Here is a 24,418-nt window from a genome sequence, read left to right as displayed (position 1 = left end):
AAAATAATGATCTGGGCAGAGAATTTGAGCACAGTGTTAGGTAGTAGGAAACATTAAGCGAAGGGTGCATTTGTGTAAAGGAGAGAGAAATTGTGTGTATAATGTATATGTGGAGAGAAACCTCAGTGATACAACTCTTCAGGTAATCAACTGCCTCCCTGTGATTTGTTGTAGAATGAGCCATTTGCTACATTCTTTGTTTTAAAACACTCCAGAGCGCCTAATACTGTCCCAACATGCAGTAAAGGGCAGATTACAAATACATTGCCCTCACTCTCCTCGCCTCCACCATTGCACCCAGGCCAACAGCAGCATTTTAAACAATGAATGCTGATTCTCTCATGATGAGAGGCACCCCTCTCCTGTTTAAGCTTCACCATAAAATGCTTTGAATCTCCTAAAACCAGAAGGTGGCAAGCTTAGTAGCGAAACCATCCCCACTGTTTGCTACGTTTGTTTTACATGCTCCAGTCTTTGCCTATTGGCATTCTATCTCGTCGAGACCTTTTTTGTCTGGTGGAGATAGACTGAAAACATTGTGCTTTCAAGTTGCTTGAGTGCATTGTTTTGGTTTTGCAGATGCAATTTCCCTTACCATTGGCTCTCCACCACAAGGTGCAAGTAACTAACAGGGCTGCCCAGGGAGTGCCGCGAGGCAGTCAGCCTGGTGCCTTGGCTTTTAGGAGCCACTTAAACTCAGCAAAGGAACGTTCAGCAAGGCTGCTGTCTGGGAGGATGGCTGCCGCCAACCTCGTCCCAGAACACTCTGCAGATGTACTCTGGAAGGCAGGCAGACACTGCCTCTTTGAGATGCGACACCGCCATTCAGCTTCAAACCTGGATTTCCCCTCCAAGAAACAGGAGCTGTTAATTAGATCCCTCGGGGGTCTGCTGTATTGTTCCCCCCTTTTATTCTTTCTTTAAAATACACATACACAAGCCAATATGAAACTCTGCACAAGCTACAACACTTACCTTTTGCCTGACACTTTCTAGGCAAAGGTCCGTGCTTTAAAGCACTGTGTCTGAAAGCTTTTTATTTCCTTGCCCTGTCACTTCCTCTATGAAAAGCCACTCTTTATTCCTGAGTCAGAACAAACATCAATTCAGGTTTTACATCAATTCAGGTTTTCTGCGGATTTGCATTTGCTCCGATTCAGCGGTAGAGAATGGGTTTTGTGGGGAAAGTGTTCAGGCGGAGGGTGGGAAGCACATGGACATGACATGGCACGTTCAAGTGTGGACCTGTGCCTGGAAACAGCCCCAAAGGAAGTCTGGATGAGCCCTGACTTCCTTCCTATGCTCTTCCTATTCTGTTCACACGTGACATAACCACCATCAGGGAGCTCTCCAACGCATATTTAAGCACATGTCACAGAACCAGAGAATTTTAGAGTTGGAAGGGTCCCAAGGGTCATCTAGTCCAACCCCCCCGCAATGCAGGAATCTCAGCCAAAGCATCCATGACAGACGACCAACCAACCTCTGCTTAAAATCCTCCAGGGAAGGAGAGTCCACCACCTCTCGGGGGAGTCTGTTCCACTGTTGAACAGCTCTTACTGTCAGAAAGTTCTTTCTGGTGTTTAGTCGGAACCTCTTTTCTTGTAACTTGAAGCCATTGGTTCAACTCCTACCCTCCAGAGCATGAGAAAACAACCTTGCTGCATCTTCCATGTAACAGCCCTTTGGATATTTGAAGACGGCTTTCATATCTCCTCTCAGTCTCCTCTTTTCCAGGCTAAATAAACTAGCTCCTTCAATCATAAGGATTGGCTTCTGGATCCTTGATCTTAGCTGCCCTCCTCTGCATACATTCCAGTTTGTCAACATCCTTCCTAAATTGTGGTGGCCAGAACTGGACATAGTATTCCAGGCGTTGTTAATAGGCAGCAACCATGCACAGCCCTGGATCTCCAGGCACCCACAAATTTTAAATGAAGGGGCTGATCCCCCGCCCAATTCCACTTGGTGGCGTGTGCACACTGTGGGACGTGCACGTCACATTGGCACGCTCGCAGGATGTGCACAAGTGACGTCAGCATGCTGTGGGCCTGCCAACATCACACACACACATGCATGCACACCCCAGGCACTCAAGGCAGCAGGCTTGGTGTGGTCTGACCTTAATTTGGACACTAGACTGTTGATATATGAAACTGAAACCAGTAGTCATTCCTTATCTGCACCGTTCATATAAACTATCTAGAAGCAGGTGGCGTCAAGATCAGAAGCATGAAGTAATGTTCATGCGCAGAGTTCTTATGGCCTGGATAAGAGACTGAGAGAAAGAATTGAGCTTGTTCCCTTCTCTCTCTGCTCTCTCTGCTGGGAGGGAGAGAACCATCTTCAGAAGCGGACTGTCCTAGCAGCATGCTAGTGACTAATTTATGGGCTAATGATGTAAGGAACCATTAAGCTGCAAACTGGCAATAAACTTTACTGCCTGAACCATGGGTGTGAAGTGAGTTTATTGCATTGGTGATTGTCTCCAAAAGGCCTTGCAATGCTGTGCAGAGTGACGCACACAGAGGAGTGTGCTGGACACCTTGTGAGTTGGAAAATATACTCACTAATACCCAACATAGTCTTCTGTTGATGCAGCCTAGAATAGCGTTAGCTTTTTTTGCTGCTGCATCACACTATTGACTCATGTTGAGCATGTGGTCCACCAAGACCCCTAGACTCTTTTCACACGTACTACTGGTAAGCCAGGTATCCCCCATCTTGTATTTGTGCATCTGGTTCTTCCTGCCTAAGTGCAGAACCTTACATTTCCCCCTATTGAGACTCATTTTGATAGCTTGGACCCAGTTCTCCAATCTGTTAAGGTCATTTTGAATTCTGATTCTGTCTTCCTCAGCATTAGCCATCCCTCCCAGTTTGGTTTCATCTGCAAATTTGATGAGCATTCCCCCAATTTCTTCATCCAATACATTGGGTTTCTTCATAAAGACATTGAACAACAAGGGACCCAGGACAGAACCCTGTTGCACCCCACTTGTCACTTCTTTCCAGGATGACAATGAACCATCAATGAGTACTCTTAGGGTTCAGTCCGTCAGCCAGCTACAAATCCACCTAACCACATTCAACCCACATTTCACTAGCTTCCTCATGAGAATATCGTGGGAGACTTTGTCAAAAGCCTTACTGATATCAAGATACACTATTTCACAGCATTTCTCTGATCCACCAAGCATGTAACTCCATAAAAAAGGAATTAGATTGGTCTGGCAGGACTTATTTTTGAGAAACCCATGCTAGGTCTTAGTAATCACAGCATCCATTTCTAAATGTTCACAGCCCTACTGTTCAATTATCTGTTCTAGGACCTTTCCAATGTCAAGCTCACCAGTCGGTAGTTACCTGGGTCTTCTCCCCCTGCCTTTTTCAAATATGGGGACAACATTAGCTCACCTGCAGCCTGTAGGGAACCTCACCTGTTCTCCAATAACTCTCAAAGCCTATAGACAAAGGCTCTGAAATTACACCCGCAAGCTCCTTTCGTACCCTTGGATGCAGCTCATCAGGCCCTGGAGATTTGAATTCGTTTAACATAGCTAGATGTTCCCTTACTAGCTCTTTTCCAATCTTGGGCTGTACCCCCATCCTTATATCAGTTATTCTGTTATCACCAGGTTCGGCATTTCTTTCCTTTTGGGTGAAGACAGAGGCAAAGAAGGTGTTGAGTAGTTCCGCCTTTTCTCTATCACCCAATAGCATTTCTCTCTCTCTTTTCCCATACAGAGTACCTACCACTTGCTTGTTCTTCCAGAAGCCAAAGAAACATTTATTTATTTTTATTTTTAAGCTCTCATGTAAGCCTGAGCTCATGCTGAGCTTTAGTCCACCTGACCTTATCCCTACTTATGGTTACTTGTGTGTATGCCTCTTTTGTGATTTCCCCTTTCTCCCCTTTCTTGTACATCTCCTTCTTAACTTTCAGCTCATCTCTAAACTCCTTATGCAGCCACAGTAGTTTCCTTAGATGCCTCCCACATTTCTTTCTTTTTGGAATGGTCTGCATTTGGGCCTTCAATATTTCTCCTTTTAGAAATTCCCATCCATCTTGGACTCCCTTCTCTTTGAATTGATATGTCAATATGCCTTTAGCATATTGGGGTACATTTATATTATATATGCTTTTCTGAAGAAGAAGAAGAAGAAGAAGAAGAAGAAGAAGAAGAAGAAGAAGAAGAAGAAGAGGAAGAAGAAGAGGAAGAGGAAGAGGAAGAAGAAGAAGAAGAAGAAGAAGAAGAAGAAGAAGAAGAAGAAGAAGAAGAAGAAGAAGAAGAAGCAGCTTTTGCTGGTAGTTTCGTGGACATTGCTATCTGGAAGTTTTTTAAAATGTATATATATGCACATTTTCTCTTGGTTTTTGTTGCTATATTACCGCAACTGTGGCGAGTTTGTTTTTGGTTTTTTAATTGGATTTCATTGTACCATGAGTCAATGTCTTGCCCTTTTTTAATTGCTATATGTTGTTTTAGCTCTACTCTATGTATATCCACCTGGAAACAAAATGCCACCGACCTGGGGATTTGCAGGTTTGCGAGTTGGTATGGGTGGAACTGGATATGGAACAACTGATTGGTTCAAAATTGGGAAAGGAGTACGACAAGGTTGTATATTATCTCCCTGCTTATTTAACTTATATGCAGAATTCATCATGCGAAAGGCCGGACTAGATGAATCCCAAGCCGGAATTAAGATTGCCGGAAGAAATATCAACAACCTCAGATATGCAGATGACACAACCTTGATGGCAGAAAGTGAGTAGGAATTAAAGAACCTTTTAATGAGGGTGAAAGAGGAGAGCGCAAAATATGGTCTGAAGCTCAACATCAAAAAAACCAAGATCATGGCCACTGGTCCCATCACCTCCTGGCAAATAGAAGGGGAAGAAATGGAGGCAGTGAGAGATTTTACTTTCTTGGGCTCCTTGATCACTGCAGATGGTGACAGCAGTCACGAAATTAAAAGACGCCTGCTTCTTGGGAGAAAAGCAATGGCAAACCTAGACAGCATCTTAAAAAGCAGAGACATCACCTTGCCGACAAAGGTCCATATAGTTAAAGCTATGGTTTTCCCAGTAGTGATGTATGGAAGTGAGAGCTGGACCATAAAGAAGGCTGATCGCCGAAGAATTGATCCTTTTGAATTATGGTGCTGGAGGAGACTCTTGAGAGTCCCATGGACTGCAAGAAGGTCAAACCTATCCATTCTTAAGGAAATTAGCCCTGAGTGCTCACTGGAAGGACAGATCGTGAAGCTGAGGGACGGCAGAGGACGAGATGGTTGGACAGTGTTCTTGAAGCTACGAACATGAGCTTGACCAAACTGCGGGAGGCGGTGGAAGACAGGAGTGCCTGGCGTGCTATGGTCCATGGGGTCACGAAGAGTCGGACACGACTAAACAACTAAACAACAACAACAACATGGGTGGAAAAGAAAAGAGAGAGAAAGTACAAAAGGGCTTTTGCCTTTATGCCCTGCTTGTGGGCCTCATAAAACATATTAACAGGCAGTGTCCTGAATGAGATCCAGGAGGCTTAGAGATATTGAGTAGTGGTGGTGGGGAGAAGGAATTCATATCACTATTCATTCACAATGAGTGAATGAATAAATGAATAGTCTTACTGTGTATTTTTCCCAACATTTGTTGTTATTGTTTAAATTTGCTTAGATCTAATGCTATAAACGGTCTAAATCAAGCACAGCCTCTGTCATCCTCCACCACCCAAACTCACTGGCCTCTTTTCAATTGCTTTATTTAGGTATACCCAATGCTTTTTTTCTAGAAAAAGAGGTGCCATAACTCACCATGAACACCTCCCTGAGTTCCAGCAAGTTCCGGCTGAAAAAAGCCGTGGGTATAAGAGCAAATAATACTCTGGGCGGCTTCCAACAGAAAAATAAAACACAATAATCTATTAAACATTAAAAGCCTCCCTGAACAGGGCTGCAAAACATCCACCACATCATTAGACTCCACTGCAAACCCAGGACATCTCAAGTCTCTTTTATGCCCAAGCAAAGTTGATCACCACCCTCTGGGTAAGAATTTAAGGCATTATCAATGTCCTGTACAGCATATAGCTGGTGTTTCGTAACTAGTTCTAGAAAACAGTAGCCACTTCTTCAAGATTCAGAATTCAATAGGACATAACAGTTCCGCCAATGCTATACATAGCCAAAGTTCCCCCACCCAAATTGTTCAAATGCAGGCAGCAGATAGTTCCAGTCATTATGGCTCTTATATATACTTGGTGTGTTCGATCTGCCACCCATGCCATCAGTTTACCCAAAGTCTGCAGTACCCTGCCATCTCTTTCCCACACTGAATGTGTGTGACAATTCTTCTCTCCCACCACTCCTGTTTCAGATCCTTTGCTTCAGGCGCTTTGCAGCAGCAGCTAATATGAAAGGTGCCACACTGAATATAATCCTGTTGATCTGCAAGCCAGTAAGCCAGACAAGATACAATGCTGACAGTTTATACAGAAAGGGAAAGCGGGGGGGGGGGGCTTCCTTACAACCTCAAGACAGAAAAAAACGGTAACAACAAAAATACACTCTCTTCTTCCCTACAAGAAAACCTAGAATGGTTATCTCAGCTAAACAAAAATCAGCTCATTTACAAAAAGTTTTGCTATGGATGAATATGGGAAGGATCCACATAACTGTTGAGTTGGAAAGTCGCTTAAGGGTCATTCTGTCCAACCCCCAGCAATGCAGGAATCACAGCTAAAGAGTCTCTGACAGATGGCCATTCACCCCCTCTAATGAATGAGGGTCTCTAACACCTTCTGAGGAATCTAGAACATTCACCACAGGTATAAATCAAGGGGTCAGTCTCTGACATCTCCCTTGAAAAGGATCCCAGATAGAAAGCGGAATCTCTTTGTGAGACCCTGGAGAACGATTGCCAGGCAGGCTATGGCACTACCAAGTTAGGCAGTTCAACATCTAGTGCCAAGCGAAACATGACAGCAGAATAACGGTATGTTTTGTCCCATGGGGCTATTGCTGCTTCGGAGGTGAGGTGATTTCAGGAAAACGTGTGTGTGTGTGTGTGTGTGTGTGTGTGTGGTGAGGGCAGGGAAGGTTTAGCCCTCTTCCACCAGCACCACAGTCTGATCAGATGCTGTCTTCTTGCTACAGATTCTATTATTCTTTAAACTAAAAAAGCAGAATGTATGAAATCTGCACCTTCAGAGTAAAGCAACTCCACGTACATTCGGAATGAGGGGAGCGGAATCATGGGCATAGGCAAGGTCGGGCAGGGAGGGGCAGCTGTCCCCCAGAATCAATAAAAATAAATAAAAATACATAGCAAACTGAGGTTCTGCCCCCTTCCGCCAACAAAAAACCCTGCCCCCCCCCCCAAACAAAAAAATATTGGCTACGCCCATGAGAAGAATGGCAATAGTGCACTGTGGACACTGAAACTCTTGCCAAATAGATTTTTGTACAAAGTGACAGCTCCAACATCCATGGAAAGCTGACTCTGCAACAGCAGTTCTGGGAGAGACAGCAGCAGTGACAAGGGAGATTTATGCCTCTGATGAATGTTGTTGCAAAGCACATGCTGGACACAGATGCAAGATGCATCAGTCAAGGCAGGTGCAGCGGAAATCTACACTACCATTTCACTCTGCTCTTAGGTTTGTTGTGTGACAGGGATGAAACGAAACATACCCTCACTGCACCATCAGAATCCTCATAAATTATCCCACCCTAGAGGTAATGGAAGAGGGATCAATGCAGGCTGAAGTTTTCAGGGGGGATGTCAGAGATTTAAACATGCATGAGATGCACATTAATTCCTTTCAGCATTCATAGAATCACAGAGTTGGAAGGGATACCAAGAGTCATCTAGTCCAACCCCTGCAATTTAAGAATCAAAGCTAAAGAATCCCTGGCAGATGGCCACCAAACCTCTGTTTAAAAACAGAGTTCACCACCTTTTGAACTGCTCTGTTCCAATGTCAAACAGTTCTTTCTTTCCTGCAATTTGAATCCACAGATGTGGGTCATCCACTCTCAAGCAGCAGAAAACAAGCTTGCTCCATCTTCCATGTGGCAGCCCTTCAGATATGTGAAGATGACTATCATGTCATCTCTCAGTCTCCTCCTGTCCAGGCTAAACAAACCCAACTCCCTTAATCGTTCCTCATAAGGCTTCATTTCCAGACCCTTTATCACCTGGTCACCTTCCAGATTGTCAATATCCTTCTTAAACTGTGGTGCCCAGAACAGGGGCGTAGCCAGGATCAAAACTAGGGGGGGGGGGCAAGCCATGGTCGTTCAGGGGCGGGGGCCCGAAGTGGGAACGTGGGCGGGGCTACAGGGCCAGCTGGCCTGATGATATTGCGGCAGCGGCAGCGGCAGCGGCAGCGGCCACCTTGTGCTTCTGGGGCTGGCAGCATCGGCGGCTACCCTGCTTGGCTGGAGAGGACGGGAGGGTCGGGCAGGCGAGAGGGGGTGACAGGCGGGCGAGGGCGAGGCAAGGCACGGCCGCAGACACGACGGCTCCAAGGTGTTGCTGCATATCAGCATAATATTTCAACCATGTTGTGGGTTCAAGCCCCACCTTAGGAAAAAATTCCTGCATTGCAGGGGGTTGGACTAGATGACCGTTGTGGTCCCTTCCGACTACAATTCTATGATTCTATTGATATATAGCCATAGCATATGCATCATTCTGCTTTCTTGAATTGTCCTACTCCTAGGCATAGCAGCCAACTCCTAGAGGCCTAGGTGCATCTCCCCCCCCCAATTACTGGTAAATACAGTGGTACCTCGGGTTACGAACGCGATCCGTTCCGGGTCGCAGTTCGTAACCCGAAAAGTTCGTAACCCGAAAAGGGCCCGAACCGCCGCTTTGCGCATGCGCAAAGCGCTATTTCCGCTATTTTTGCGCTTTGCGCATGCGCAAAGGCGTGCGGCGCTTCTGCGCACACGCGCACGGTGAAAATACTTCCGGGTTTGCGAAGTTCGTAACCCGGGTTGTTCGTAACCCGAGGTGTTCGCAACCCGAGGTACGACTGTACTGTATTTTAAAGAGTCACCCCCCCCCATGTTGATGGGCTTTCTATGTGGGGCTTTTCTGCCCCCCCTTATTTTATTAAGGATGGAAGAGGGAAGGAAGGAAGAAATAGAGAGAGGGATAACTCATATTTGTGGGTGCCTCTGGGTGATGCTGTGATGCTGGAACTCTGCAGTAAGAGGACGGGAGGGTCGGGCAGGCGAGAGGGGGTGGCAGGGCGGACGAGGGCGAGGGAAGGCACGGCCGCAGTCACGACAGCTCCGAGGTGTTGCTGCATATCAGCATAATATTTCAACCATGTCGTGGGTTCAAGCCCCACCTTGGGAAAAAGATCCTGCATTGCAGGGGGTTGGACTAGATGACCCTTGTGGTCCCTTCCGACTACAATTCCATGATTCTATTGATATATTACCATAGCATCCTGCCAACCTAGCAGTTCGAAAGCACGTCAAAATGCAAGTAGATAAATAGGAACCGCTACAGCGGGAAGGTAAACGGCGTTTCCATGTGCTGCTCTGGTTTTCCAGAAGCGGCTTTGTCATGCTGGCCACATGACCTGGAAGCTATACGCCGGCTCCCTCGGCCAATAATGCGAGATGAGCGCGCAACCCCAGAGTCGGTCACGACTGGACCTAATGGTCAGGGGTCCCTTTACGCTTACCATGTGGGGCTTATCTGCCCCCCCGTATTTTATTAAGGACGGAAGAGGGAGGGAAGGAAGGAAGAAATAGAGAGAGGGATAACTCACATTTGTGGGTGCCTCTGGGTGACGCTGTGATGCTGGAACTCTGCAGCAAGAGGAAGATACTGGTACGCCTGTACAGGAGCCTTGCAAGCAGCTTTCTCTCTGCTTGATTTACAGCAGGCACGTCCAACAGGTAGACTGTGATCTACCAGTAGATCACTGGATGTCTGTGGTAGATCACTGCTAGATCACTGGCACCCCTAAAAAAGCTCACCCAAAATTTTCCTCCTCCCTAAAAAAAGCTGAACTATGACCTGAAGCCCTAAACAAAAATGGGCCTCCCTTCCTCCTAAAAGAAGCTCAACAAGTTTGACCTAAACTCAAAAAAACAGGGCTTCCCTTCCTTAAAAAAACTCAACAGCTTTGACCTGAACCCCCCAAAAGGGGGTAGATCACTCCCAGTTTTTAACTGTGAGTAGATCAGAGTCTCTTGGGAGGTGGCCACCCCTGATTTACAGTATACAGATGCAGGAGGAGGGGCAGACTGGAACACCTCTGCTTTTTATAAATATCACTGTGTCTATCAAAAGCTACAGCCCCCCCTTTTCTTATTCATTTCCTTTTAGCCTTGCAGAGCCACCTTAGTCAATGCACCCTCATTAAATCACCAATAGAACTCTTAATGCGATCCCTGAATGCTCATTAACAACTACCACTGAAGAACAATAGGGTGAATTGGTCAGCTATCAAACCTTGCCTGAAGGGATTTTCTGCTCCATTGTCTTAACTGCTTAAGTACCGGTAGCCACTTTGCTTTATTTATTTGATGTGTTTTTGTTACAGCTGTGTTCCCCCCCCCCAGCAAGTGGAGAGCTGCTCTCGTTAAAGCAAAGCCCTTTCCACTTCAGTTTTTGGAGGGGAAAAGTGCTGGTTATGGTCTGTAAAATACAATAATTTTTTTGCTTCTAGGGGGGGGCAGCTGCCCCCTCCTGCCCCCCCTGCCTACACCCATGGCCCAGAACTGAACACATTAAACATGCATACATGCTCAGAAGCTAGCCTTCCTGGCTTGCTGTCAATTGCAACCCAGATTTCCAAAAAGTGCAAGAAGTCAAATAATAGAAATAGAAGGCTCCATATGCGTATGAATTTGGGGGTGGAGTGGAGGGAAGAGAGAAATCAAATCATTCCTGAATAGAATTTATGTGCAATTGAGGGGTTTGGGGTAATGAAAAGAGGGGTGTGTGTGTGTGTGTGTGTGTGTGTGCGTAGAATGTGTGTAGGTTAGGAATGCCCCCCTTTTTTATTAAGGATTTTCTTGATTTACAGAAATATGTGCAATGTCTCTCGTAACATTTTTACAGATCAGTTTCATTTGTTGAGACATTGGGAAGGAAGTGGAGGAAAGAGGTAGATGGGGGAAAGGTGGGTGGGGGTGGGTTTGGGTGACGGTGTTTCTATTTTACTTAATATATGTGGCAGGGGGGTTGTCAGTGTCGCTTGTGCAGGTTCTCTGTTGTTCGCTTGTGTTCCTTTGGTGGTGAGAGATGGGGTTGGTCTAGGGTATGATTATGCATTTGTGGTTGGCTGTGGTGGTTTTTGTTTCATTTGTGAGTGGGGTGGGTGGGTGTTTAGGATCAAGTTAGCCATATTGATTTGAAAGCTGTTGGTGGATTTTTGTCATTGTCTTGGCACCCTCCCCTTTTTTTTAAGGACAGCTCTTCTTTTTTTTGCTGGCGGGGCTGCATACCAAAGCAGTGGTGGGATCAAAGGGGTGTGGGGTGAAAACAAGCGGTGGACCACCCATTTTCTTTCTGCCACCTCCCTTCGTTGAAAGTAATCACTCCTCCCCACAACATAATCAAATTATTCCTGGGTGAAGGAGGAGAGGCCGTGGATGGACTGAACAGCACTACAGGCTGCACCTACTCCTGGTGTAGCTAGGGAGGGAGTGAACATCTGGAACAGGGCAAAACCAAGACTGTATTCTTAATGGATCCAGCTCCCCTTATTTTGGTTGAGAGTGCACATTCAGAGACAGAAAGGGGAAGTAGAAAGCTGCCCTATACATTTTGCTCCATCTACCTGAGTATTCCCTTCTCTGATTAGCAGTAGATACCAAAGGGCCTTCAGCTAGAGACTGCCACTGAGCTGTGGACCCTCCCCCGAAATTCTGGACCTGCAAATTGTCAAGGCACCCTGCTCTTAAACAATGAACTGCAGCTCCTCCCATCCAGCATCACATATTCACTCCACACAGAAACATGTTTAAAACTATGTGGTTTTCCTTGCACAATCATGCTAAATCTCTCACTCAAGGACAGATCTAAGGTGTGCATGTATGTGCATGGGTGCTTTTAAATATATTTATTGATTTTCAGGAACACGGTGGACAAATACAAACATATACAGAAAATAACAGCACCCCCAAAGCAGTCCTCCCCCTTTCTCCAGAACAATATGAATTTTAAAAGGCAAAGAGTTGCCAAAAGGTTTTCACTCTAGAATTCTGCTCCATGGGCATATGTGTGTTCAAGGTTGGGTGATAACTGTGTTCTTTAGCCATCGTGTAAGAAATGAAATCAGTCAAAATAATCTGAAAATCATCTGTAGTCTTGCATATTCATCAAAGGTTAGTGGCAGCACTACCTGGATTCTAAGAAACCATTAAGAAGTGAGATTCCAAAACACATGTTTGGGCTAAAGTTGGGTCTGAAAAGGTGATAGGCTGCTGCACTAAATGGCTTTGCAGAGATTGTGGAAGACAGAGAAACACCTCACAGTCCTTCCACAGCTGGGGAAATGGTAGAACCAGATGTGCAGTTAGATGTTTCGGCCAGTAGAGGGCTGCACATACCTTATTAGAACAATGCGCTACTCACAAAACTGCCTATTAACCTCCATTCTCAAGCAACTGTGGAAAGGCAGAGTTTCTTGTTGGATGTGTGTGGGTTTTTGGAACTCTAAAGAAGTCTCAGGGCCAGCCCTCCTTGCTATGGGCAGAGTTGGAAGGTGTGTGTGATTGCTTACACCAGGGATCAGCAAACTTTTTCAGCAGGGGGCCGGTCCACTGTCACTCAAGACTTTGTGGGGGGGCCGGACTATATCTATATATATATATATATATATATATATATATATATATATATATATATATATGTATATTGGGGAAATGAACAAATTCCTATGCCTGACAAATAACCCAGAGATGCATTTTAAATAAAAGGGCGCATTCTACTCATGTAAAAACACACTGATTCCCGGGCCGTCCGTGGGCTGGATTTTGAAGGCGATTGGGCCACATACGGCCTTCGTTTGCCTACCCATGGCTTACACTCATGAAATGAAAATACACCTAATTACTGAGGAAGAGAACAAGAAGGTGTGAGAAAGAGGAAACACAGAATGCGTGTTTAGGAAAGTTATAACAGGCCAGTGTTTGGACATGATTGTTTTGAGTACTGATTAGGCTGGCGTGCTCTGGTCCATGGGATCACGAAGAGTTGGACACGACTAAACGACTAAACAACAACAACTGATTAGGCAATACAGTGGTACTTCGGGTTACAAAAACGCCTCAGGTTACAAACACTTCAGGTTACAGACTCTGCTAACCCTGAAGTAGTACCTCGGGTTAACTACTTTACCTCAGGATGAGAACAGAAATTGCTCCACGGCGGCAGCAGGAGACTCCATTAGCTAAGTGGTACCTCAGGTTAAGAACAGTTTCAGGTTAAGAACGGACCTCTGGAACGAATTAAGTTCTTAACCAGAGGTACCACTGTACTGTTTTTCCTCTTGCAAGCTTTAAAATGCAACACTATTTATCCACTCTCTTGAGATAGGGTAGAGACTGAGAAATTGTGACTATCTGACTCTCACCCTCCAAAGCCATCACTCTGATCAAGTTCATCACAGTTCAGAATCCCAATATTTATTCCAAAGTGGAAATATCCTCAAGTCAAGTTCACAGCTCCCAGAAATCCTGCCAACACTGCAGCAAATTATCCCTATGACTCCAGAGCTAGCTTTATTATCTTAATAATTTATTATTATTATTATTATTATTATTATTATTATTATTATTATTAGTTTTCCAATATACCCCAATAATAGCCAAATTATAAAAATAACAATTCCCAAATTATACGATTATCGGAATGCCAACCAACATACCAATTAACACATTTTAGTTAAAGTGGCTCCCCGCATGATGGATTGGGCGCATTTCTGATCTTATGTCACTGCGTTCCATGATCTTAATTAATGCCAGTTACATTTCAGTTATACTAATAACCCCTTAGTATCAATCTTGCCAAACAGTCACTAGGCAAAATCTTATACTGAAATATCTGGTCATCTTCCTCCTAGTGGCAGTTTGACTCAAAACAGTGGGACACTAACACTACACTTCTTTGTTTACCTCTCAGGGCTCTGTGGTCCAAAGTGTATGCGCAGAATAAATAGAGGTGTGATAGTAAAAGAGTCATTTATTAGCACTTGATACCCACTCAATGCCTGTACAATGTATCAAATGCAATGCTATTAAACCTTCGGAATCACGTCGTAAATGGTTCTGATATGACTTAATGCCAAAATTATTTGTGGCCTCAACCCTCTTAGTGTGTGCCTATAGTAATAGCTTGCTAATTCATGCAACTTCCTTTCTTCCTTTCTTGAATACACCTGAATGTGTATAATTAGGTTTTTACTTTGATTTCCTGTGTTTTCTTTTCTTTCACAACCCCTTCCCTTGTTTTGGTGCTGTTCTAATCATAAGCTTGAACTCCACCATGTAGTTTGTACTGTATTTGGAAACATGGAAAACTTCGATAATCATTCTTTATTTAAAAGATCACAGCTCCAATTCTTTTGGACGAAACTGAGGCTGGTAGCGTCTTAGGAATAGGACCCTTCAAGAAAGCAAAAAGCTTGTGGGAGCGAGTCAACCCTTTGCACCCAACACATAAGTCACTGGTCACTGCTAAGGTGGCTTCCAAACAGCTTGTCTATCAGACACATCCTTCTTTCTTTACAGGTTGGATTACACAGGCTGTTTGTTGAGCATTCATTCTGATTTGTCTATGCAGAGGTTAGAGGACATTACGTCAAACAAATGTCAACCCACACTTTCTAGTGCATTTCACTACGACTTTCCTTATCACAAGAAGCCCATTTTTTTTGGCGTGGGGTGTGGAGAATGGGCATGTTGTGCAAGACCACTAAGTCCACTCCACTTGAGCAAACTGAATTTTCTGGTATTTCACCGGAAAGTCTGGAAGCATCCTAAGTTGGAAATATGCTTTACATCCAGAAGGCCCTAGTCTCAGTCCCTGCTGCCAGTCACTGCAGACAACACTGAACCACATGGACCAATGTTGCTATCACCTGCTAATAGGATCAGGTAGAACAACCAGTCAATAAAATAGTTTCACCTGGCCTACGACAGCTTCCTGTGCTCCTATATTCCCTGTTTAAGGCAGTAGCTTAAACTTGCCACTTGCCATCCCATAATGCACCAACATAAAAACATTAATTTGAGGGAGAGGAGGGGGAGATCATGACCCATGACAGTGATTAGCGGAAGCCACAAAGCATGATATTTAATTACCTTTTCTCCCAGCTCACACTGCTACAAATGTTAATCATATTAACATCCACCCCTTTGTCCAATGAGGTTACATTCCGAAAAGTGACAATGAGAAAATTGCACTGCAGCAATTCAAAACCAGCTCAACTGGCTTCAGCATGATGTGTTTTGATATGGGGTCAGTAATGGCTTTTTAAATTAGAGGCATGTAAGCAGTAGGGTTTCTTTCTTTCTTTCTTGCTTGCTTGCTTATAATTTTTATTAAAGATTTTCTTGAATTACAAAAAAAAACAACCATGCAATGTTTCTCTTTTTCCCCCCCCAGATCACATAGCCTCTTAGTTTTGTTCAATGTAAGACAACATTCTAAGCAGTACAGCATAGGGTTGAAGGGGAAGAGAGTGGTGGGGAGAGGGTGGGTGGTAAACTTACATATTATTATTCTTTTTTTCAAAATTGGTGGTATATGTATGAGGTTTTTGTGTCAGCGTCACTTGGGCAGGTTCTCTTTCTATTAATTTGTTAGTTTACACCGGCAGTGAGAGAAGGTTGGAGGGCAGAGTGTGGTTGATTGCCTTTGATTAATTGCAATGAGATTTATTTGTGTGTTTGGAACATAGGTGCCAACTCCCAGATTGAAAAATCCGGGATCGGCACCGGAAGTCGTGCTGCGGCCATTTTGGAACTGGGCAGAACAGCACTGGAAGTCGCTTCTACGCATGCTCTGCCCTTTTCCAAAATGGACGCAGTGCCAGAAATCGCTTCTGCGCATGTCCAGAGACTTCAGACATGCGCAGAAGGAGCCTCCCCAGGCCGGTAAGAATCCGGGGGATTTACAGGGTTTTTTAAAAATCCAGGCTGCCAGCGGGAAACAGCTGGAAAAACAGGGGTTTCCCGGGGAATACGGGAGACTTGGCAGCTATGGTTTGGAAGGGGGGTGAATTGTTAGGTCACGTTAGCCATATTAATCCATATGCTGTTGGTGGATCCCTGTTATTGTCATTTTGGGCTGTATATATAATAAAGGGGAACCATACCAGGGTGAAGGAGTCCTCCTGTATTTGTCCCTGAGTCCGTTTCAGTTTGTTGGTTAGCTTTTCTAATATATCTGTTTCCCATGCAATTTGGTGCCAGTGGTCCATGTTTACTCCTGACAGGTCTCTCCAGTGTCTAGATGTGATGCTTCTGGCTGCTGAGAGTAGGTGGGTTATAAGTTCTTTATAGATTGAACAAGCATTATTGTCCTGGAAAATATTCAATAGGGCCAATTCTGGGTGGGTTCCAATACCTGTTTGGTTATTTTACATATTTCTTGTAGGATTTCAAGTCACAGATCTAAAAGGTCCCAGGAAAACCAACTGTATGCTGCTGGATTTAAACAATCCACAGAAAATCTGATTCAGCAGTAAACCGCAGGTCTTCCTAGGGAAAGTGGCAGCACACACACACACACACACACAACCTCTCAGTGACCCATGACTTGTGATCACTTGAAATCATGGGACAAACTTATACCACATCTTGCCCCCTTGCCTCATCTTCGGTGGCCACATTATACTGAATCAACCCATAGGTATGTCCAAACCAGCGCTGCCTATACTGACTGCAGCTCTCCAGGATTTCAGACAAGGATTTTCTCTCAGCCTTTCCTGGAGGTACTGGGGATTGAACCTCACACCTTCTGCATGCAAAGCAGATGCTCTGTTATTGAGCTATTGGAATAATAGAATAACAGAATTGTAGGATTGGAAAGGGATTTCAAGTCCAACCCACAACAATGCAAGAATCACAGCTGAGCACTCACACCCAGTCCCTGATTCTGTGGATCAAAACCAGGAAAAGGCCTTTCTCTGCTCAAGGGAGCTGCTTGTTGCCAGTCACAGAAAGTGGCACTGGGCACAAGAGACTTTCTCATACAAAACTGCCTTATCAGAAATCAGATCATTAGTATTGCTGGACTCCCACCCTGCTTGCCCCAGCCAGAATGGCCAATGGTCAGAGAGTGATGGAAACTGTAGTCCCACAACAACTTAGGAAGGGCGGTGAGTTAGCAATCTTTGATCCACATTGACTGGCAGTGGATTTCACTGAAACTAAGATGCAAATGTTAAATTTAGTTCAGCTAGAATTTTCTTGCAACCCGCCGCCCCCAATACACACACAAAATCCCTTCTGTAATTCAGAGTCATGAAACTTGAAGCTCTAGTAAATGTCATATCAATATTGAATCAGGTCTCCCCAGCTCAGGGTTGCTCACAATGACTGGATTTCAGGCAGGAGTCTTTCTAAGCCCTGCCTGGATTACACCCGGGAACTTCTGGATGCAAATCACTGAGCTAGGAACCCCAGTACATCAATGGAGTGGAAGTATCACTTCTAGTGAAGTGGAGCTCACCTTCTCACCTCATAAGCACATTAAGCAAGTAGGGAAAGAGGATCTATGGACATGTGCAGACTGCCCTTCTGCGAAAATGAGTCGCCAGGAGCAACCACAGCACACCTGGGATTAAGTAAAAGCCTTGTCCAGGTCAGCAAACCTGCCTCCCAGGTAGACTTAAAGCTCTGGCACCCCTTTTAAAAATAAATTAACCACTCAGTGGGTGGGTGGATTATCAGCGCTGTAATATAAACTTAGCGGGTCTGTAACTGCGAGGTGCTGAAAATGATTCAGTCAATCATCTCTGGCAGAATGCCTCGGGCTCCGTCTTGGCAGCCTTTTTTCATCCTAACAGCAGAATACTAATCATAATGGCGACAGGCGCACTAAAGCTGCACTTGCTTCGGAGCCAAAGGATGCCCCAGACATGGACCCTTCTTCCTTAATAGCATCTGATTTGAGAACACACACAACATCATCATCATCATCATCAACAACAACAACAACAGAAACAAAGAAGAATGACACACACACAAATGGAACAGAGACAGGAGAAATAAAGAGGCAGCTGCCTACTGACAGTCTCCCCAGGTGCACTGCTTGAAAAACAGCACAAATGACACCTGGAAACTCTGGTGTCAGCTCCCAGGAAAGCCACCCCACCCCTCATTCAGCCAATACAATCAAATGGATGGAACAACTCTCCCATGAGGATAGGTTACAACATTTGGGACTTTTTAAGTTTAGATAAAAATTGAATGAGAGGAATGAATGTAGAGTTGGAAGGCACCATGAGGATCATCTAGTCCAACCCCCTGCAATGCAATAATCTTTTGCCCAACATGGGGCTCAGAGACATGCTTGAGGCATATAAAACTTTGCATGGGGTAGAGAAAGTGGATCGATAGTTTTTCTTCCTCTCTCACAATACCAGAACTTCAGGACATCCAAATAAACTGTGTGTTGGAAGATTCAGGACAAACAGAAAGATTACTTCCCCAATTACATACATTCCCATAGCAGCTTTATCTCATCTCCTTTCCTTCCTTCCTTCTTACTTATGGGGGGGGCACTTCATCTTTCTAATTTCATTCAACGCCTGCTCTTGCCCTTTCTCCTTGGAGGAAGGAGATGTCCCCTGGCCCCTCAAATTTCTCATGTCTTTGGTCCACCTGTATTTAGCATGTGGGGAAGTTACTGGTGCTGGAATTGGTCCAACCCGTGTTCTGAACAGGGTACAAAATGTATAGTACGCCTTCCATGCAAGACTGTTTGCTCTTCCCTAACCAGCCTTTCATATACACCCTCAACAACTGACACTTTTGAGTTGTGTTGCACCCCATCATGGCTTCTCAAAATTCCAATGTCCACTGGCCTAAAACGGTTGGTGACGCCTTTTCTAGGGGGGGGGGCAATAAAAAGTTGAATGGGTAAACTATGCTGACCAGACTTCAGACTATGCATGCAAGGGTTCTGCTCCAGGAGGTGGAAGAGGTGCAAATTGAGATACAAGTATCACAACCCACAGTATTAGTTCCTGCAATGCTTGAGTACCATGGCAGAGTTTCTACATGCCCATTCTAATGTTTATTCCTCCCTTCTCTCCTGGTCTTTCAATCCCGCCTCCTTGCTGCAATTGTTTATTCTACTAAACTGTCTCCCATGGGTTTAAAACTCATGATAGGCAAAAAGATCTAGCTTCCCCTGAAGTGTCTAGAGGGAATGTCGGAAGACTCGGTGTGGAACGTGAACAGATTCAGGAAAATTTATCGTTCCCACAGCAACACCTTGTTCGTATGTATAATGCACTGTTAAGGCAATGCCGCTCCAGATTTATGCCTTAATTACAAAGTCACTGTTGTGGGAGGTAGTCACTGCGAAGTTATTTTGCTCTCAACTTCTTGGTATACCAGAGGTTTTCTTCCTTCCTTTGAGATTCCAGCCGCTTAAACTGTTATGTTTGTGACGATTGAGTGCAAAGCTTGACTAAAATCGGGAAAGCAATTTTTGTGTCCCAAAAAGGCAGTGGTGTTTTTTTAAAGTTCAAAAGGGGTGGGGGTTCTATTGAGCAATCTAGTATAAATATATAAAAGATTACAGAACCTTTACACTGCTGACCTCCTACTCAAATGCAATGTGTTTTTAAAAGTTCACACCTGTCAAGCAGTTATTCTAACCCCAGGAACAAGCCAGAATGATGTGACAGAAGACAACCTGATTTAGAAATACTACACTGATGCTCAGAAAGAACCAGTCTTGCCCAGCTGCATCAGAGCAAGGCTGGCAAGGAGAGGCATAGTTCACATAAGATCCCAATCCAAACAGGAAGCTGCCTATAGCCCTCCCTACCTAGGAGGATACAATGGCCCGGTGGCAGAGGTGTAGTGTGTGGGGGCCATCAGCCTGGGTGCACATTCAGAAGGGTGCAACTAGGCCATAGGAGTCTCGAGGGTGGGGGAAGGTGGCTCCCTTTTCTGGCATGGCAAAGTGTGGTGCATGGTCAGCTGGATGGGCTGCAAGTCAAGAGTGGGCAGCCAGCCAGGCCCTTCCCTGCTGGGGTGGAGCCCCCTCTCACTGCCTGCCCCCATGGCTGGCGCCACCGTGCATGCCAGGTCGCTGCTGTGCCGGGAAGCGCCCTTGGCTCCCTCCTGCCCCAGAGCTGCCACTGACTCCCCAGCGAAGGCTACTGTGTGGGAGAAGGCAGCCGCAGGCATGGTGATGTGTCACTGCAGCACCCAGGGCACACAGCCTTGGCTGGCAGTGTGCTGGCTCCTGGGCCTGAATGGCGGAGCCTCCAGTGGGGTGTGCTACAGGTGAGCTGTGGTGCCCCATCCTTTTTGAGCCTTCCCAGGGGCTGGTAACCCACTCTCCACTACTGCTTGGGGGGGGGGGGGCAGGTGAACACCACACAGTTCAAGGAGATGTTCCAATATGCAGTTCTGATGGTAAGCTAGAGTTGCCATATCTCCAGCCCAAGCCACAGAAAGAGGTACATGGACACGTGGGCCTGCTGCACCCTTGCACCTCTTTCCCCACTTCAGGCTGGCACCAGCCACACCATGCAGATCAGCCCAGGCCAGAGCTGCCAGAGCCTGAACCCAACCTGCCTGCCCCGCCCCCCAAACCTGGGCATTATAAAACCACATAAAACCACACTAAACACCTTCAACAGGAACTGTCAAATCCATGGCATCTAAATGGTTACAGAGATGAGTGATTTTATTTCCAAACTGTTGAGCAAATTTGCCACAGTGAGTCTCTGAGGGCTGTTACAGCCCATCCTCCCATTTAGGTGTTAATAAACTGCTCACCACTCTGAAAAACTGCCAGATTGCTACTTGAGGATAAATTGGAGGCAGCAAAGTAAACCTTACGTGTTCCCTTCACTGTAATGCAACAGAGACAAAATTATGTGCTTGGCCATCTTCACCATGAGTCTCCCACCACCATCTCCAGCCATTGTCCAGCCTGTGCCATAGTCTGCATTTCCTGGGAGTAACAAGGTGCAGCATTTGAAGTACTTGAGATCAAGTTGACAGCACAACACATTTCACCACTCAACCATAAGACTAGGGCCTTGGCAGGATCATCAGCTCTCTGTCAGAAAATCATCACCCTCAACCAGCATTCAAGAATTCATTGGATTGCATAAGTGTCCATGGATAGAACATCTTAATAATTACTTTCTATAGCAAAATTTCTGAAGCAGCTCTGTCCTTTGGCAATAGAAATAAGAGTAGTTTTCAGAGTAGTTTTCTTGGTTCTGTAGTTTGTTTAAAAGGTGGTCCCTCACCTCAGTAATGAACAAGGTGATGTAGAAGTGAATTCTTACCACATTTTGGTGGCTCGTATGGGCCACCAAAAGCCCTCTGAATGGGACCTGGAGAGGATTTAATCAGTGCACAACACAAATGGAGTTTTGTGGATGAAAATCCACAGGTAGTTCAGTGGTCTTGGTGATAAAGAAGTTTTCCCAGGAGTGGAACAAGGACGAGGCTAGCTAGAACCAGGCTGGAGTGTGGAAGGCATGAGTCTATTCTCTGATCAAGCCTCAAAACTGGGACCTTGCAGATTGGATCTGAAGGCTCCCCCTTTCACTCTCTGCTTTTCTGACTTATGGCTAGCTGCTTTCTCTCCACTGCCAGAATAAACCAGTGGGTTGCCTCCTTTAGGTGCAACTGAACTGCAAGGGGCCATTTCCTTTCTGACTGTCTCAGAGAACAGCTGCACAGCCACCCAGGTTCCCACCCCTTGTAATGCACCAATAAAACTACTACCACATTTGCAAAGCTAAGCAGGGTCCGGAATGGTTTCAAATTGGATGGGGAACTGCATGTTGAGCTTCCTGCATTGCAGGGGGTTGGACTAGATGACCCTTGGGGTCCCTTCCAACTCTACAATTCTATGAGTCTGTGAGTCTACTTGGAAGTGTATATAAATCTCTCTCTGTGTGTGTTATCTGTTAGCTTGTTGAGTGGCATTTGAAGAAAAAAATAGTTCTCAACCCAGAGTTGACAAAAAGGTTTAGCATAACAGGTTATCTGCCAGTGGTCCAAGCACCAATGGGGGCCCAGTAACAAAAGTCTCCTGGACCTGATCTTCCTCTCCTTCACTTTTGCATCCCGCTTGATCGCCGAAAGGAAATTGGTTGTGGTACTATGAGGGACCGGATGTTAAGTTTCCACAGATCTTTGCAGTTCATTGCATTAGCTTTAATCTAATCTGTTTCCCTTCTTTGGCTTTTGTGCAACCACTGCAACTTTGGCACCTCTAAACGTCACATCCTTCACTGGATTGGCAAGTACAGATAAGCTTACTCTAGATACGTCATCCGAAACGAGACAAGCTGACTAGCAAATTTGCAATTAATTTCTTCCTGGGTTCTTCATAAATATCACAATGCCGAATATATAGTGACTTACGTTTTCCTCCCCATAGCAATAGTGTACACAGTTGCTTCAAATACAGCTTTGTTGGCTGCATTTTGCTTCAACCTGCCTATCCACAGTTGCCAAGTGAAGAAATCAAAATCATTCCTGATGCTGCAGATGTTGTGTGGTCTCAATGTGGTCCATTTTACACCAGCCTTGATACCTGCCACTTACTGTGGTGGAAACGCCACAAAAATGTGGTCCACACAAGGAGTTCTTGCCCTCTCTGCTTCTTCTAGTTGCAGAAGATCACCAGTTCCCAATTTCTGATTATAAGAAGTTTCATGCTAATAGCTGCAAAATGAACGCAACAGTATTGTTCTCTTTTGAGGTAGAATCATAGAATTGGAAGAGACCACAAGGGCCATCCAGTCCAACCCCCTGCCAAGCAGGAAACACCATCAAAGCATTCTTGACATATGCCTGTCAAGCCTCTGCTTAAAGACCTCCAAAGAAGGAGACTCCACCACACTCCTTGGCAGCAAATTCCACTGCCAAACAGCTATTACTGTCGGGAAGTTCTTCCTAATGTTTATGTGGAATCTTCTTTCTTGTAGCTTGAATCCATTGCTCCGTGTCCGCTTCTCTGGAGCAGCAGAAAACAACCTTTCTCCCTCCTCTATATGACATCCTTTGATATATTTGAACATGGCTATCATATCACCCCTTAACCTTCTCTTATCCAGGCTAAACATACCCAGCTCCCTAAGCCGTTCCTCATACGGCATTGTTTCCAGGCCTTTGACCATTTTGGTTGCCCTCCTCTGGACATGTTCAGGTAGGGAGATAACTATGGAGCTCCTACTGGAACTCCATAGGAAACAGGAAAAACCAAGCTTAAACAGGTTTCTTAATTGTTATTTTACATATCAAGCACTTTTCAGTATTCCAGTCAGTGTTAGAAACTGAAATATGAAAGCTAAGAGCTAAATGACACCTCAAACCTAGGTTATGGGCACAACAACGGAATGAACTGCAGCTAAAATATTATGTTCATTTTTCATATGGTCTAGTCCAGGGGTGGCCAACTCCCAAGAGACAGCGATCTACTCACAGAGTTAAAAACTGGCAGTGATCTACTCCCATTTTTAGGGGTTCAGGTCAAAGTTTTTGAGCTTTTTTTTTAGGAAGGAAAGCCCTGTTTTGGGGGGTTCAGGTCTACACTTTTTGAACTTTTTTTAGAGGAGCCAAAGTTTTTGAGCTTCTTTGGGGAAAACCATTGATCTACCACAGACGTCTAGTGATCTATCTACCAGTAGATCATGATCTACCTGTTGGACATGCATGGAGTCCTTCTCCTGCTCACCCCCTTAAGAGGGTCTCTTCTCCAGTCTTCAGAGAGTAGCTGGAAATGGGGAGGCAGAAAAAGGTCCTCCTTTCCTTCCACTGTGCAGTTTTAATCTGAAATCTTAGACGCAGTTCTGTGCCCAAAGCTCAGAAACTGCTTGTGCTAATGAAATTCCCTGTCGCAAAATGTGCCTAGAGCAATGGGAGTTTCGAACACTGGTTCCACTACTTTCACAATACTGGAAGCAGGGTTACTTCCTGTACTACTGCTGATTTGCACTCCGTGAGCATTAAAGGAAAAGGATTGAAATTGGTGACTTTTTAAAAAAGAGAGAATAAAGTTTGTATAGGAAAGCTACTATGTTCCTGAAGGAACCAGATCTTCAAAAGCTTTAGTACTGGGGGAGTGGTGTGATAGAAAATAAGTACAGCTCAAAGAACAGTGCCAATCTTGATTCCCAAATGAAGCCTCGTTTGGGTGCCCCCCCCCCTATAA

The 24,418-nt window shown here is 45.1% G+C and overlaps 1 protein-coding gene across 1 annotated transcript in view; it reads right to left on the bottom strand.

Annotated features, from left to right (window-relative positions):
• Positions 1-24,418, bottom strand: part of ASTN2 (astrotactin 2) — a 605,773-nt gene that overhangs the window by 186,039 nt on the left and 395,316 nt on the right.

The sequence above is a fragment of the Zootoca vivipara genome, chromosome Z (assembly GCF_963506605.1).
Source record: "Zootoca vivipara chromosome Z, rZooViv1.1, whole genome shotgun sequence".
NCBI classification, from domain to species: domain Eukaryota; kingdom Metazoa; phylum Chordata; class Lepidosauria; order Squamata; family Lacertidae; genus Zootoca; species Zootoca vivipara.
This window is presented reverse-complemented; position numbering and strand designations above follow the sequence as displayed.